This window comes from Canis lupus, chromosome 15, assembly GCF_011100685.1.
Source record: "Canis lupus familiaris isolate Mischka breed German Shepherd chromosome 15, alternate assembly UU_Cfam_GSD_1.0, whole genome shotgun sequence".
Lineage (NCBI taxonomy): Eukaryota > Metazoa > Chordata > Mammalia > Carnivora > Canidae > Canis > Canis lupus.
This window is the reverse complement of record NC_049236.1, coordinates 40,026,660-40,040,226: the sequence shown is the minus strand read 5'-3', so window position 1 is coordinate 40,040,226 and position 13,567 is coordinate 40,026,660. Positions and strand designations below refer to the sequence as shown.

General features: G+C 42.6%; 1 protein-coding gene across 1 annotated transcript in view; it reads right to left on the bottom strand.

The window, feature by feature from the left end:
* Nucleotides 1–3,525, bottom strand: part of ANO4 (anoctamin 4) — a 404,256-nt gene extending 400,731 nt beyond the window's left edge. The window contains exon 1 of the mRNA XM_038558801.1: nucleotides 3,447–3,525. The gene's annotated coding sequence lies outside the window, so the exon portion shown is untranslated. The remainder of the gene's footprint in view (nucleotides 1–3,446) is intronic.
* Between the last annotated feature and the right edge of the window lie 10,042 nt (nucleotides 3,526–13,567).

The window sequence follows — 13,567 nt, the reverse complement described above, 5'->3', positions numbered from 1 at the left end:
CCCAGGTGCAGGAGATGAAAGAGAACAAAAAGAACTTTTAAAAAAAGAAACTGCTGTGTGACCCAGAGATCCGTCCTCCCCCTAGAACTTCAAGTCTAACTAAAGCTGTTCATTATTTTCTTCTTTTGCTATAAATATTGCTAAAGTTCTTTGTACCAGAGAGATGGTGGGAAGTGGGGGGGTGCCCGGGTGGCTCGGTGGGTTAGGCCCTGCCTCTGGCTCAGGTCCTGGGATGGAGCCCTGCCTTGGGCTCCCTGCTAAGCAGGGAGCTGCTTCTCCCTCTCCCACTGTCCCTCCTATGCTCATTCTCTCTCTCTCTCCCTCTTGCTCTCTCAAATAAATAAATAAAATATTAAAAAAAAAAAGACTGTGGGGCATGGACAGTGCCTGATGTCAGTGCAAAATCACCCCTCTCCCTCCTCCCAGCAGAGGCCCACTTTGGGCATTCGGCATACCTACCCCCCCCACACCATCAGCCACTGGGAAAGCTGACATTGCCCCCTTCCCTCCCCAGAAACTCTGACGTGTCCAAGGAGACTCTTACCTCCCCATCTCCCCTGCCAATGATGGGTTCAAGGTGGGGGGGGGTCGTGAGATCCACCCCTGCCCAATGGGATAGGAGCAGTGTGTGGGGGCTTCAGGAGAAGGTGTCAGCTCCGCAAGGGAAAGCCCGAGGAAGGCTCCAAAGCTCCTCTCCTGTGATCATTGTGCCTGAACACAATGCCTGGAACAATGGCAGCTACCTGGCTGCTGTACTAACATAAACTCAACCAGAAGGCAAATGGAAGGAGATCTTTGGCAACATCATGGAGCAGCTTCCTGAACCTGTCCCAAGGACAAACATGCCTTTGGGCCTCCTGTTATGTGAAATAAATTTCCTTATGGTTTCAGACACTTTGGGTCAGGGAACTGAAGCAACATTAAAGAGCCTTTTGGTGACCCCATCACCTTCTGAGAAAACTGTGTGTCATGCCCACCTCCCCTCAGAGGCACCTCTGCACTGGGAGGACCTGCTGTATCATCATCTAGGGCTGCTGATGAAGGACTACAAACTGGGCAGTTTATAAAAAACAAATTTATTCTCTCACAGCTTTGAAGGCTAGAGGTCTGAAATCAAGATGTCAGCAGGGCCGTGGTCTTTCCGAAGCCTCTAGGGAGAGCCTGTTCCATGCCTTTCTCTTAGTTTCTGAGGTTGCTGGCAATCCTTGGCATTCCTTGACTTGCACACACATCCCTCTAATCTCTGCCTGCACCATCATGCAATGTTTTTCCCCGTGTGTCCATGTGTCTTCTCCTCTACACCCACCATACTGGATTAGAAGGCCACCCTAATGGAGTCTCTTCTTAACTTGATTCTATCTGCAAAGACCCCATTTCCAAATAAAGTCACATTCAGAGGTTAGGACTTTCAGGGGACACAGTTCAACCCATAACACGCTAACATGGTGGCTGAGGCTGACTAGACAAGGTACAACATAAAGACTTGGAAGAAATAGATACTTGGTCATTGAGATGACCAAAATATATTCTCCAGATACATCTGGTCTTCATCCACAGTTGCTGAAAATGTGTCAGAACCATAGAAGTGACATGGGTGTCTTGTTACCAATGAAGGCGATTTTTGGTGTCAGAACTGAATTGAAATATCAAAAACCCCGCTGGTGTCTAAAAATTGCTTGGTACTGGTGGGGGGTGGGGAGAACCTCCACATACATTGGACTTGGAGCTAGGAACCCAAGAAGACCAGGAAAGGATGCTAGGCCTGTGGCAAATAGCAAGAGCATTGTCCAATGGGCACTAGATTACCTGGGTTCAAATTCCAGCTGCTCCTACCCATGGATCCCTCTGTAACATGTTAACCTCTCTAGAATTTAGTTTCCTCATCTGAAAAAAATGGGGGAAATAATAGTATCTGACCTGGAAGATTTTTGTGACGAGTAAATGAGTAAGTACAGAAAAAGCACCCAGCACAGTGCTTAGCACCGAGAAAGCTCCCACGTGCTCCTCAGGCACCTCAAGTCTGACATAGCTACCGTCTAAGCCATCAAGTCCTCTTCCTGTCTGCTGTATTTCTAGGGGTGGCTCAGACCCCCTGTCACCCTGACCCAAAGTCTCAAGGTACACCTGTCTTTCCCCCAGCCAGTCAATGACTAGTCCTGCCAGCACTCCCACATCTCTACCTCCAGACCTGCTCATATCCCACCTCTCAAGTCCATTACTGTCCCATGTCAAAAGCAAAGTCACAGCCACTTATTCTGTTATGACACCAGACCCCCAGCCCCACGAAATCCGTCTTGTTCACCATCAGAATCCCTTTCATTCATGTATTCATCTTGTCACCCTCCTCCTCTGAACCTCCCTCTACTTAACAAATGTCTTTAGGAAGTGATTGCCAGTTATTTAGTGTTTTCAAACCAGGGTCCATGAACACTCCACAAGAACTTCTTTTTTTAATTTATTTTTTAAGAACTTTTCTTTTTTAATTTTTCATTTTAAAGTTAATCATTTAAAAAGTCATAGACACATATTGTGGACCCAGTTCCACCACTTAATTTTAGCACCTAGATTTGCTTTTGTGTTTCCATCAAGTTGGCACCAATCAGTAAACCCAGTAAGAGATGAGGCAGATGGATGTGGCCAGGCACCTTCATACCAAGGGAAAATCCAATAACCTCACCAGCATTTGCAGAGGTTTCATAGTAGACTGAACAGAGTTATCATGAATACCTAGCAAAAAAGCTGTACTGAACTCAAAGACTCCACGCTGCTGCACCACACTGCATTACAAGTAACTGTCCCTCAGCAAAACAATGTCTAGCATATTAAATTAATGTGATATATTTGTAATATTTTTGCTTGTCAATGTTTTAAGTTTTACTTGTAAATTCAACTTGATTTGTATGGCTATTAATATGGCCATAAGGTTCCTATACTTAGTTTTATGTTTGAACACACTTAAGTATCATTATAATAATAAAAATAATTTAAATAAATTCTAGGGGTTCATAATTATTCTTTCTTTTTACAGGTGTCCACATTACTGAGTTTTGAATAGTACCCTCCTCATTTAGTCCCAATTAAACAAAATAATGTATATTAATGGCCAATACCAGCAATAGATGAATACAAATCTTAAAAAGGAAATCAATTTTATAATTAAGCACATAATAATACAGGTGATATACAAATTAATGAATCAAAGCAAATGATGAAATGTTGGGCAAACATGGGGATTTTTTTTTTTTTTTGAGCTACCTGTGATCTATGCAAAAGCAGTAAGAATCCACAAGAGGGTGCTCTAGCAAGGTAAGTTCACTGAGTATTAGCTCTGATTCTGAAAATACAGGCCCCTGCTAATATGTTTTCTACTCCCTCCTCAGCAACCCCACCCCAGGCATTTCCAAGCAATAATAAGTTCTACAAAACAACATGTCAAAATTGCTCACCTATGGTGATCTGGCTGACACAACTGTAGTAGCTGCCTGTCGTCGCAGAGGAAAGGTTATAACTCCCACTGCTCACATCTCTGTCTGTTGAAAAAAAAAATAAAACAGAAGGTTGATTACACCCTGGTAGATACCCTGAACACAGCACAAATAAATGAGTGCTGGTAGGCTACCCGGCTCCCTGTTCTGGGACGTCTCAGGCGCCTTCCTTAGTTCGCTCATTGATGCTTAGCTAGTGCTCAGTGCCAGGTGCTTGGAACACCCAACAAACATCCCAGACTGTTGCCCCACACAGGCAATCTCAGTTGGGCGCCACTATATATATATATATAATTTATATACACTTGACATGTGTATATAAACAGACGGGAAGAAGCAAGCTGAGAGGCAGAGAGACTCCTTTCTGGGGCCGCCGCAATCATCCCGCAATCATGACAAGTGAGGGCAGCCGGGCCACGGGGCAAGTGCTGCTGGGGACACAACAAAAGTGATACGGTGCCCTTCGGGGAAGGTACAACAGCCCGCACCAAATTGTGAGCAGAAAATGTTCTAGGTGCAGAAACCCAAACACTCCACGGACACAGCATCTTAGTATTCTCCTCCACATCGCATCGCGCATGAGGTAGGACAGGGTAGGCATCACCCCCGTCCGCCCCACCCCAGTCTCTGACGGGAAGGCTGAGAGGTCCCCGGGCCCCAGGCTCACACCAGGCTAGAATGGAGCCCACATCGAGATCAGAATGACTTCAAATTGTGTATGAAACACAGCAGGGCAAGTGGTTTTAAAATATCAAATAAATATATATTTTCTAAGATAAAACTCTACCAGGTTAGAGACAAAGAGTCATTATGATAATGGTTACCAAACTGATCTAAAAGAACTATTTGAATATTATGTAATATTTGGAAAACCCTGATCTATAAAATGGTGAAAATCAAAGGTTGGAGGGGAAGAAATAATTATTAGGAGTTAAGTTAATTGCGCTCAAAGAGAAGGGTTTACAGAAACATTCTGAGAGTCAGATTTTAATGAGACCATGATGTGGACCGGGGTCAAGAAGATGGTATGGTGTGTGAATGCCCTTAGAAGGAAAGAACAGCGGGGACGTGGACAGAAGGAAGGAAATGAGAAGCATCTGCAGGCATCCCTAATGTGCCCATGGTTTCAAAGCAGTTGGGAAACATTAACAAAGCAGATGGTGAGCCAGAGGGCAGAGAAATGGTAGTAGGACCCTCAGAAGGCACATCAAGGCCACTGTAGGTCCACAGACAGGAAGGTAAAATGTTAAAAAAAAATGTATATTTTAAAACTATTTTTAATGTGGGGAAAAATAATTTCAGCAAGTGCATGTGGCCACATTCTCCTCTAAGAAACATTCCCAGAGCATCCGCACTCTCTAGGGTATTTCTGGAACCTCAGACACACCCCCACCAGCACTGAGCAGGAAAGACCACACTGGTTCACACACATCTAAACCGCGGGCTTGTCAAGGACACAGCCACTCACTATTCAATTTGCGATTTCCAGAACTTAGTGCTGTGCCTGCCATCAGGTGAATCTTTAGAACATGTTCATTCGTTGAAAGAAAAAAAAAAGGACGCATGAAATTTAAAAAGAAATAAACAAATGACTATTTCCCTTTTCTGTTAGTATCCTTCATTAGAGGTTGCTGAGATCAGAGGAAGAACAGTGGGCAGGGAGTCCGTAGGCCTGTGTCTGAAGCCCCGTTCTGCTGCACATAAACTCTCATAAATTAGTCAAGCAGTTGGCCATTTCTACTTGAAAATGGTGACAATAATGCTTATCTCACTTTTTTTTTTTTTGGTGGTGGGTGGGTTGATGGGATATGGTTAATACAAATAAGTAGGCTACACAAATGCATAGTTAGCAAATAATTCAGTATATGTTTGTGGAATTGGCTGAATCACCAAAATCCAGACCTAAAACATATCTAACTGCTCTAAGGTTGTCATTTCTAATTCTTTGTAAACCACTTGCTAATGATCTGTCCTTAAAAGATTTTTGGAAGGGAGGAGAACTGCAAGGGAAAAGGTCAACGGCATCAAAGGTGATATATAAATAAGTATATATAGAGAAAAATTCACAAGCTTAGAAGTGGCTATGCATGGGAGGAAGAGGAAACAAATGAAGGAGAAAAGTGTACTTAGAAATCGGCAATCAACAAAGAAGCAGGATGTTGAATAAGGAATGAATGCTTGGGAAGAGGCCATAAATAAAACTTAATGGTTAAACTACTGAAATTTTAATAAAAGCTGAATGTTAAAACTAGGGCATTATTTTGGTGGCAATATTCTGAAAGACTCAAAGGACAAAAGTATAAAGACTTGTGGCAATTATGGCACAAGTTACTGCATTCTATGTAACAGAAGGTGCTTCCCCTCTATAGGAATTAAAATTAAAATGCTAGAGTTTTTTGAGGATAGGGTCTAAATATCTATTTAATCCTATAAGGCCCTATTGTAGGTAAAGAAAAAAAATCAGGTAACTAGTGGGAAAATTTGAGACTGTGAATGAGATTAATAAATCTTGTGGGTTTTGGGGTCAGCATCTACATTAGACAACCTGGCTCTAACCCTTGGGCACATCACTTCATCCATCTGTAGCTCTGTTTCCTTGTATGTATGGTGAGATAATGAAGACACTTACCTTGTAAGGTAGCACATACAAGGTGTTCAATTAGTGTAGGCTATGATTTATTTTGTACTTCGAGAGAACAGAGGATAGCCACAAAATGGAATGCCATACAGCAAAGAAAATAAATGAAATAAAGCTACACAAAATATTATGGGTAGATCTCACAAACACTGTTGAATGAAAGAAGCAACCCCGAACTTACTGATGAAAATTTCCACCATAGAACTAAATTATATCCTTTAGAGATGCATATATGGATGGTAAGACTGTAGAGTAACAAAAAAATTAGGACAGAAGTCAGCATGTGGTTCTGTGCAGTAGACAAGGACCATCTCTGACTCAGGAGAAGGTATGGGTAGGTGGGTAGGTTCTGCAGGACTGGAAATATTCTGTGCTTTGACTTAGGTAGTGGTCACACAGTAGTCCTTTTATAAGTACTCATTAAACTATAAATTTCTCTCTCCCCCATCCGTAGTTATGCTATGACTCACAGTAATTTTTTTAAAAGAAATAAAGAGGGGCAGAAATCATGACAGGGCAAACCAGGGATGCAAATTCTATAAAAACATCTAAGGAAAGGAGATGGTGGTGGAATCAGACAACACCAGTAATTGAGTACTGGCTCTTTACCAGGCGCTATGCTAAACATTGATTATTTCATTTACGTCCATATTTCACGTAAAGCTTCAAAACAGCTCTTTTAAGGTATGTATGGTTATTCCACTCTACAGATGAAGAACTAGAGGTTCACATAATTAGGGAACGTGCACATACTCATACTTCTGAGAAGTCATGAGCCTGGAATTAAAGCCCAGGTTTAGTCCTACGTGAGAAACTATTTGAGGACAGAGGGGAAGACAGAAGGAGGGCAGATTAATATCACAAGCTCAGATGGATTCCTCTGGTATCTGGTGCTAAATCTTTGACGGTCATTTATCTGATGTGCTAAGCATTGAGGTTCTACAGGGAACAAGGTGGACATCATCTTGTGTGTTTCTGTTAACAGAAATGTTGTGACCAAACTAACACACTTTTTTTTTTTTTTTGGTCTCAAATTATTTTGGGTATACTCCTCAACAGAATGCTCATGTAATAAAATAAAACATCACCCATTTCAACACTCACTCTATCTTACTTTCATCTTAACCACAGGAGAGAATAAAGGAAGCACTGCACCTATTTATTCTTTCCACTAGCTGCAGAATTCTAGGAAATACGTAGGCAAACCTAAACAAAAATTTTCGATATAAAATTATCATTATAATGCCTCATTTGGGAGATTTAAGAACAAAGAATAGAACTAAAATACTAAATAACAAAAGTATATGAGCCAGGAGTTGGGTACTCAAAGTCAAAGGGCTATTCAGGGGAGAGGTCAACATATCAGAGTTAAACAAAGTGTAATGAATAAGTATAGGATTTGTTAGGTATGATGTAAGTGAAAGTAGAAGAGTAATTATTAAAACAACAGAAATAGACTGTATTTCCAAACCAGTTTATCCTGCTCAAGGGAGAAACAGACACATGGTGGGGAAGAATGAGAGAGGGGATTTAACAATTAAAAAAAAAGTTGACTTAGAAAAAGGAAACAAATTGGAATAAAGCATAGGAATAAAAAAACAAAACAAAGAAATACAGTGTAAGATGCAAGAATTCAGTTCAAATAGATTAGCAATCACAATACATGTAAATGGTCCAAATTTGCTATTTAAGAGATTGTGAGAAAGATTTCTTTTAAAAAAAATGCTATTTATAAAAGAAATGCCTAAAACATAGGCATACAGAAATGTTAAAAGTAAAAGATACAAAAAAAAAAAAAAAACAAGCAAATACTAACCAAAATAAAGCCAGAGTAACTATGCTATTTTTAGATTAAAAAGGCTTTAAGGCAAAAAGCATCCTTAAGGATACAAAGAGTCAATTAATAATGATAAAAAGTTCAAGCTCAATGCCTCAGGAAGATACAAAAAATATTACATCTGTGCTTAAAATAAAATAACCTCAAAATACATGAAGCAAAAATTAATAGAACTGCAGGAAGAAACTGACAAATCCACCAGCATATGGTGGTGGTGGATTCAACACACACTAACTGGTTGAATAAGCAAAAATTTAGTAAAAATAAGGAAAATTTAAGGTCATACAACACTTGAGCATCTTATTAAAATGAAAAAATAATAAAGATCTTGATTTTGTAAGTCTTGGGTGGACCTAAATTTGGCTTTTCTTTTCTTTTTGTTTTTTAAAGTTTTACTGAGATAAAACTGATAATTGTATTTTGAATAGACTTTTAGCTGGTGCCAATGTTGCTGGTAGAGAGACTCCAGACTGAGGTAAAGCCCTCTCCTGGAATCCACAAAGCCTGGGAAAACATCTCACCACACCACCAACAACAACAAAAGGATGCGGATTTTTTTAAAAAGGAAAGACAATGTTTTCACTAAACCCTCAAAATCGTATCATAAATCTTCTTGCACACATGAACAGATGAAACAAGAATTCACCAAAAAGACAAATGATACGTAACTACTGACTATACAATAATAAACACCCTACAATTCCTTTCATAACTATCCACACTAGTGCACTGGAAATACTATTTCATTTTCAAAATACATATTTCTCACTTAGCATGAGCTACCTACTGCATCTGATTTTTTTAAATCACTTTAAATTGTTTATAAGAGGTTCTAGAGAAGCTACTAGTAAAAATAAAAAAAAATACCCACATAATGATATGTGTGTATGTACATAGGCCTCAGAAGTATTGGTGTGATTTATTCCATGTTTGCTGTATATTTTAGAGGCTTACAGAAAAGTTAATATTCAAGACCCGCCCTTTCTGCCAGGCCATAGGACCTGCCTATCATCAGCTAATCTCCCTGGGCTACGACTTCCTCCCTTTAGTCGTGACTGAAATTCATGCATTCAAAAATGTGTCGGCTGCCACCACATACAGGGGACACAGGCTAGCCCCAGGTAGGAACTGGTGCCTCCAGGGGTCAAACTGGTGCCTCCAGGGGTCTCACTAAGGTGCTGATGAATCATTTAAGGGCAGAAAGTGTATTTCCACTCAATGCAGCCCTTCCCATAAACACAGATCTCTTTACCACTACAATTAAAACAACCAATCGTCGTGCGGGATGCTAAATGGCGAATAGGGCTTTCTGTGTTTTCATAAAATGTTTGCATTTGTGCTTTCATGTGATTTTTGCAACAGCACGAGGAGACCATCAGGGCAGGTACCGGTTGTAAACGTACTAGCAGCAGCCTCTGTATCACCCATGGAACCTGAGTTAGACCCAAACCCCTGGAGGGCAGAGTTATCCTTTATTCATCCCGTGCCATAGTGCCTGGCTCTGCCTAATGCATAGAAGGCACAAGGAATGTTTGTCAAGGCCTCTAGCAGGCTTTCAAATACTTTAATCACCGTTCCTGAATTTTAAACACTGTGCCCGATACTCATTATCTCAGCTTCCCTTTGATTCCACTCTCACAGTCTCCACAGTGGCAAAAGCCCTTTCATGAGCTCTAATTAGACAAAAGTCTTTCCTTTCTTTCCGCCTTTACCTATGGGACTCCGTGTTGAAAATCCTATATTCTGTTTTCATTTTTCCCAGAAGGTAAAGATCCATTTCTCATTAGGACAACATAAGATTCGTGAAAACAGGCAGTTTTCGTTTTTTGTGTACCTCCAGGACCTACAACAGTGCCTGACACACAGTGAGCACTCAAAAAACATATGTTCTTTTGTTCTAGAAACTTCCTTAGTTGCCGTGAACCGTGTGTCTAGGGGGATGTTCTAAGAGAAAACTCCACATGGCTATGACAAAGAACGAAATGTTTGAAAGGAAAAGATTAAAATACTTCTTCACAGGATCAAAATGAAATTTTAATTTAACCTCACCCCCAGAAAGAGGCTTTTACAATGCGAAGGCTGAAGGTCAAAGAATAGTGTGTACCTGCTTGGCTGCAGCTTCTTAATCAAAAGGATCCTAACCGATGTTGACCATGAGTGTCTGGATCACATAGTAACAAGCATGCCAGGTGGTGGAGGGCAAAAATAAGTCATCAAATACCTCCTTGGATTTATTTTGTAAATAAAGCCTGAGTCCCAGGTAGTTTGCCTGCATCTGATTGTACCAAATGGTGTAGGATGCTTTTTGCCTTTTGCTTATTCCTCTTTTCCCAAAGGTAAAAGTTACTTTGCATGTCATCTGCAGTGGGGAGATGAGTTTTTAAAAACTTGTGTGCAGTGTACTGCCCCTGCCACGGTCCATCCATCCCAAAGGTTGAATGGCCAAGTTGTGATTGCCTGTCGCAGGTCGGGTACCATGCAGGGCACCCGGAACACAGAGATATAGGATACACAGCCATGTCCTCTGGGATTTTACAGCACACAGAAGACCTGGGTGGGAGAAAACTCACCCTGAGACCTCCTGGGGAAGGGGGCAGGGGGGAAGGGGGCAGAGGTGGGGGGCAAGGGGCAGGAGGAGGGACGTGGCCTGGTAAAGGAGGAGGTGGTGTGTTTCAGAGGTGGGGCCAAGGGCCAGACCCTGAGGAAGCCTGGGGTTATCAGTCATGCCCCCCCACCCCCTGCCCCTAGACAGGGGTGCTGGGACCTGGAAAGGTGTAGTCAGCTCCCCAAGGCCCTTGGTAACCAGGACCCCTAGAGAGGGAGGAGGGCTGTGGTGGCAGGGGCAGGAGGAGATGGGAGCAGGGGGTAAGGGGCCAAAGGGGACCAGGGGCACAGAAACCAGCTGGGAAGAGCCCCTGCTGTCCGAATGTGCCACGCGGACGGGGAACACGGTGAAGGACAGACAGGTGTCCGAAGAGGAACCTCGGCGCCTTAGAGGCTGAGTGCATGCGGGTGAGACTGCCAGGGTTCTGAGTCCTCCCGGTGCACCCAGCACAGGACCCACAGCACCCCGGCCACCGCCCCGCGGCACGAACGAGGACACTGAGCCCCATGAGCGGAATTCCTTTGCCACTGTACCGTTATTACGTTCCCGGGAGGACTCAGACGGGGCTGCAGGATTGTGGCCCAGGTGCCTACATGGAGCACAGTGGCCCTGGCCAACCCCAACAGGGGGTCACTGCCTCCCAGGGCCGCCCCAATGCCCCCTGCCACCTCTCCTCCACCTCTGTTGGCGCAGCTGTCCCTCCCGGCAATGCCCCCTAACTCGTCCCCTCTCCTCCACCTCCGTTGGCGCAGCTGTCCTTCCCCGCAATGCCCTCCTCCTCCAAGACCTCTTCGTCCCCCCACTCCGGCCCACAACCACATTATAAGTCTTAGGTCAGAAATGTGTCTCCTCAGGTGGAGAAATACAGAGATCTCCCTGGTTCAGGCCCCCCTGGGTCGGGCGAGGGCCTGGCATGCAGTTTGAGCCCAGCAGCCAGGCAGCTGGAGTCATTCTAGGGAAACAGGAACGGGAGGGGTTCTGTTTTCAATACTTGAGCTGCTAACCTGCAGCTGGGCACACAGGCACGGCCCCCTGGAAAGGTGATCTGAGCTGTGGATTTCCGCTGAGAAATCACCCCAACAAAAGTAAGTGAGAGGAGGGGAAACTCCTCTCACCCTTCCTCTGCCTCATTTCACGTGCCTGTTGCAGTGATGAGGCTTGGTTTTCCTGCCCCCCTCCCATGCCCTCTTCTAATCACAAGTGCTGGACTTCTGGTCACCCCTAGACTCTTAGCCTTCGCTCAAGCCATGCCTTCCACCTGGAATTACCCACACACACATCTGTTCCTTTTCCTCTCTTCCTAATAAAAATTGCATCATCCACTGAACAGATATTTGTTAGCGTACATGTTACAGTTACTGATTACCTGCATCTCATTTCACATTTTTGGAATATATAAGTCTAGATGGCTGTCTGAAAGTAAAAATGCGTGCTAAAATACAGAAAGAACAAGTTCCAATGTAGGATCAAAAATGCATATTTAGATGGGAAGCTAATGAGGTTTACTGGAGGCTGCTGCTAATGAAATGCATACACAAGCTAAATTTTTCTCTCAGGAACCTAAAACATACAGTCTACAGTATAACTGTACATTCTCTTGGCAGCCCCTGTGCTAAAGATAGGACTTAAGCATTTATTAAGTCAGTCAAATGAATATAAAAATCGAACCCTATAAATTCTGGGCAAGAAACTTAGATCATCCCCCATCGTGACAGCTAAACCCAAATCCAACAGAACTGAAAGGGAACATTCTTTTTAAAACAGTTCAGTTGTCAGAGAGATGACTTGTAGAAGGTTCCAGAGCTGGACCAAGCTCTCATCAGATAATGATCTCAACAGCATTCCGTGGGTGAGGAATATACTGAATGTGCTCAAATTTGTTCTTCCTTAACAAGTTCACTAGGATGGGAACCCCGACGGACTAACTTGTCTTGTCACGTCTTGAGTCAGTTTGCCTTGGGCCAAAGAATGAACGTGTACTTTGTTGGTCAAATACATTCACTACTTTATGGATATGGAAGGAAGAAGGGTGTTAAGAATATATTTAAACAAGCGCAACTTCTAATTGATATATAGTCACTGAAATCTGTTTCGGTTCCCTTTAAGGTCCTAAAGAGAAACCTGTGTAATTTTTAGCTGCCAGAAAAAAATGATCTACCCCTTTAATTACTGAAATATACTTGCTTTTCAAAACCAATTTCATGACTTCTGACTTCATTTTCTCTACCTGGGTGCCCAGTTAAGCTTTTAAAGTTTCTAGACATTTAAAGAACTGATTATCACCATCACTGACAGTATCCACAGGGGAGCATGTGAAATCTAACACGGTGGATCCCTCTGATAGAAGAAGGTGTAAAAAGAGATGTCTGGCAACAAAGACGCAAAAAAAAAAAAAAAAAAAAAAATCAGAATGTTGGATTATGCCCAGATGGTAACCTAAGAATGACAATGTTATGTGTACAACCTACAGCAGGAGTAAGAACAATTCACAGTCCAACAGAAGATGCACTAAGTTTAAAAAAAAAAAAAAGCCACTAGTATGCAATTCGTAATCTTTTCACAATTCCTTATCAGTTCACAAGGATCAACTGCAAACCCTCAGAGCCACCTGAGTGATCATTTTAAAACAGTTTAGATCTCCCCCCTCCCCCCAAAAAAGACTGACCCATTTAACCTTGGGAAAATGGCAGGGGACATCCCTGGCCTGGAGATGAAGCCTCCAAACAGAAAAGCAGCAAATTCCCTCCCACCAACCCCGGGCTTGGAGAGGTCCGTGCACAACATTCTCCAACAATTCTCATTACCTTCATGTATAAAACTCCCAAAACTAGATGTTATCACACAGCAACTGATTGCAAGCCAGGGGAGGGTGGGGGGAGACTGCTTGGGTTTCAGCCTCCTAGAACCCAATCTCTGCCGAAATCTCTGAAAGGTCTACAGAGAATTGCTTTTTCGTACAAAAGCAGTAATGTTAATAAAAGGGGAAAAAAAAAAAAAAAAAG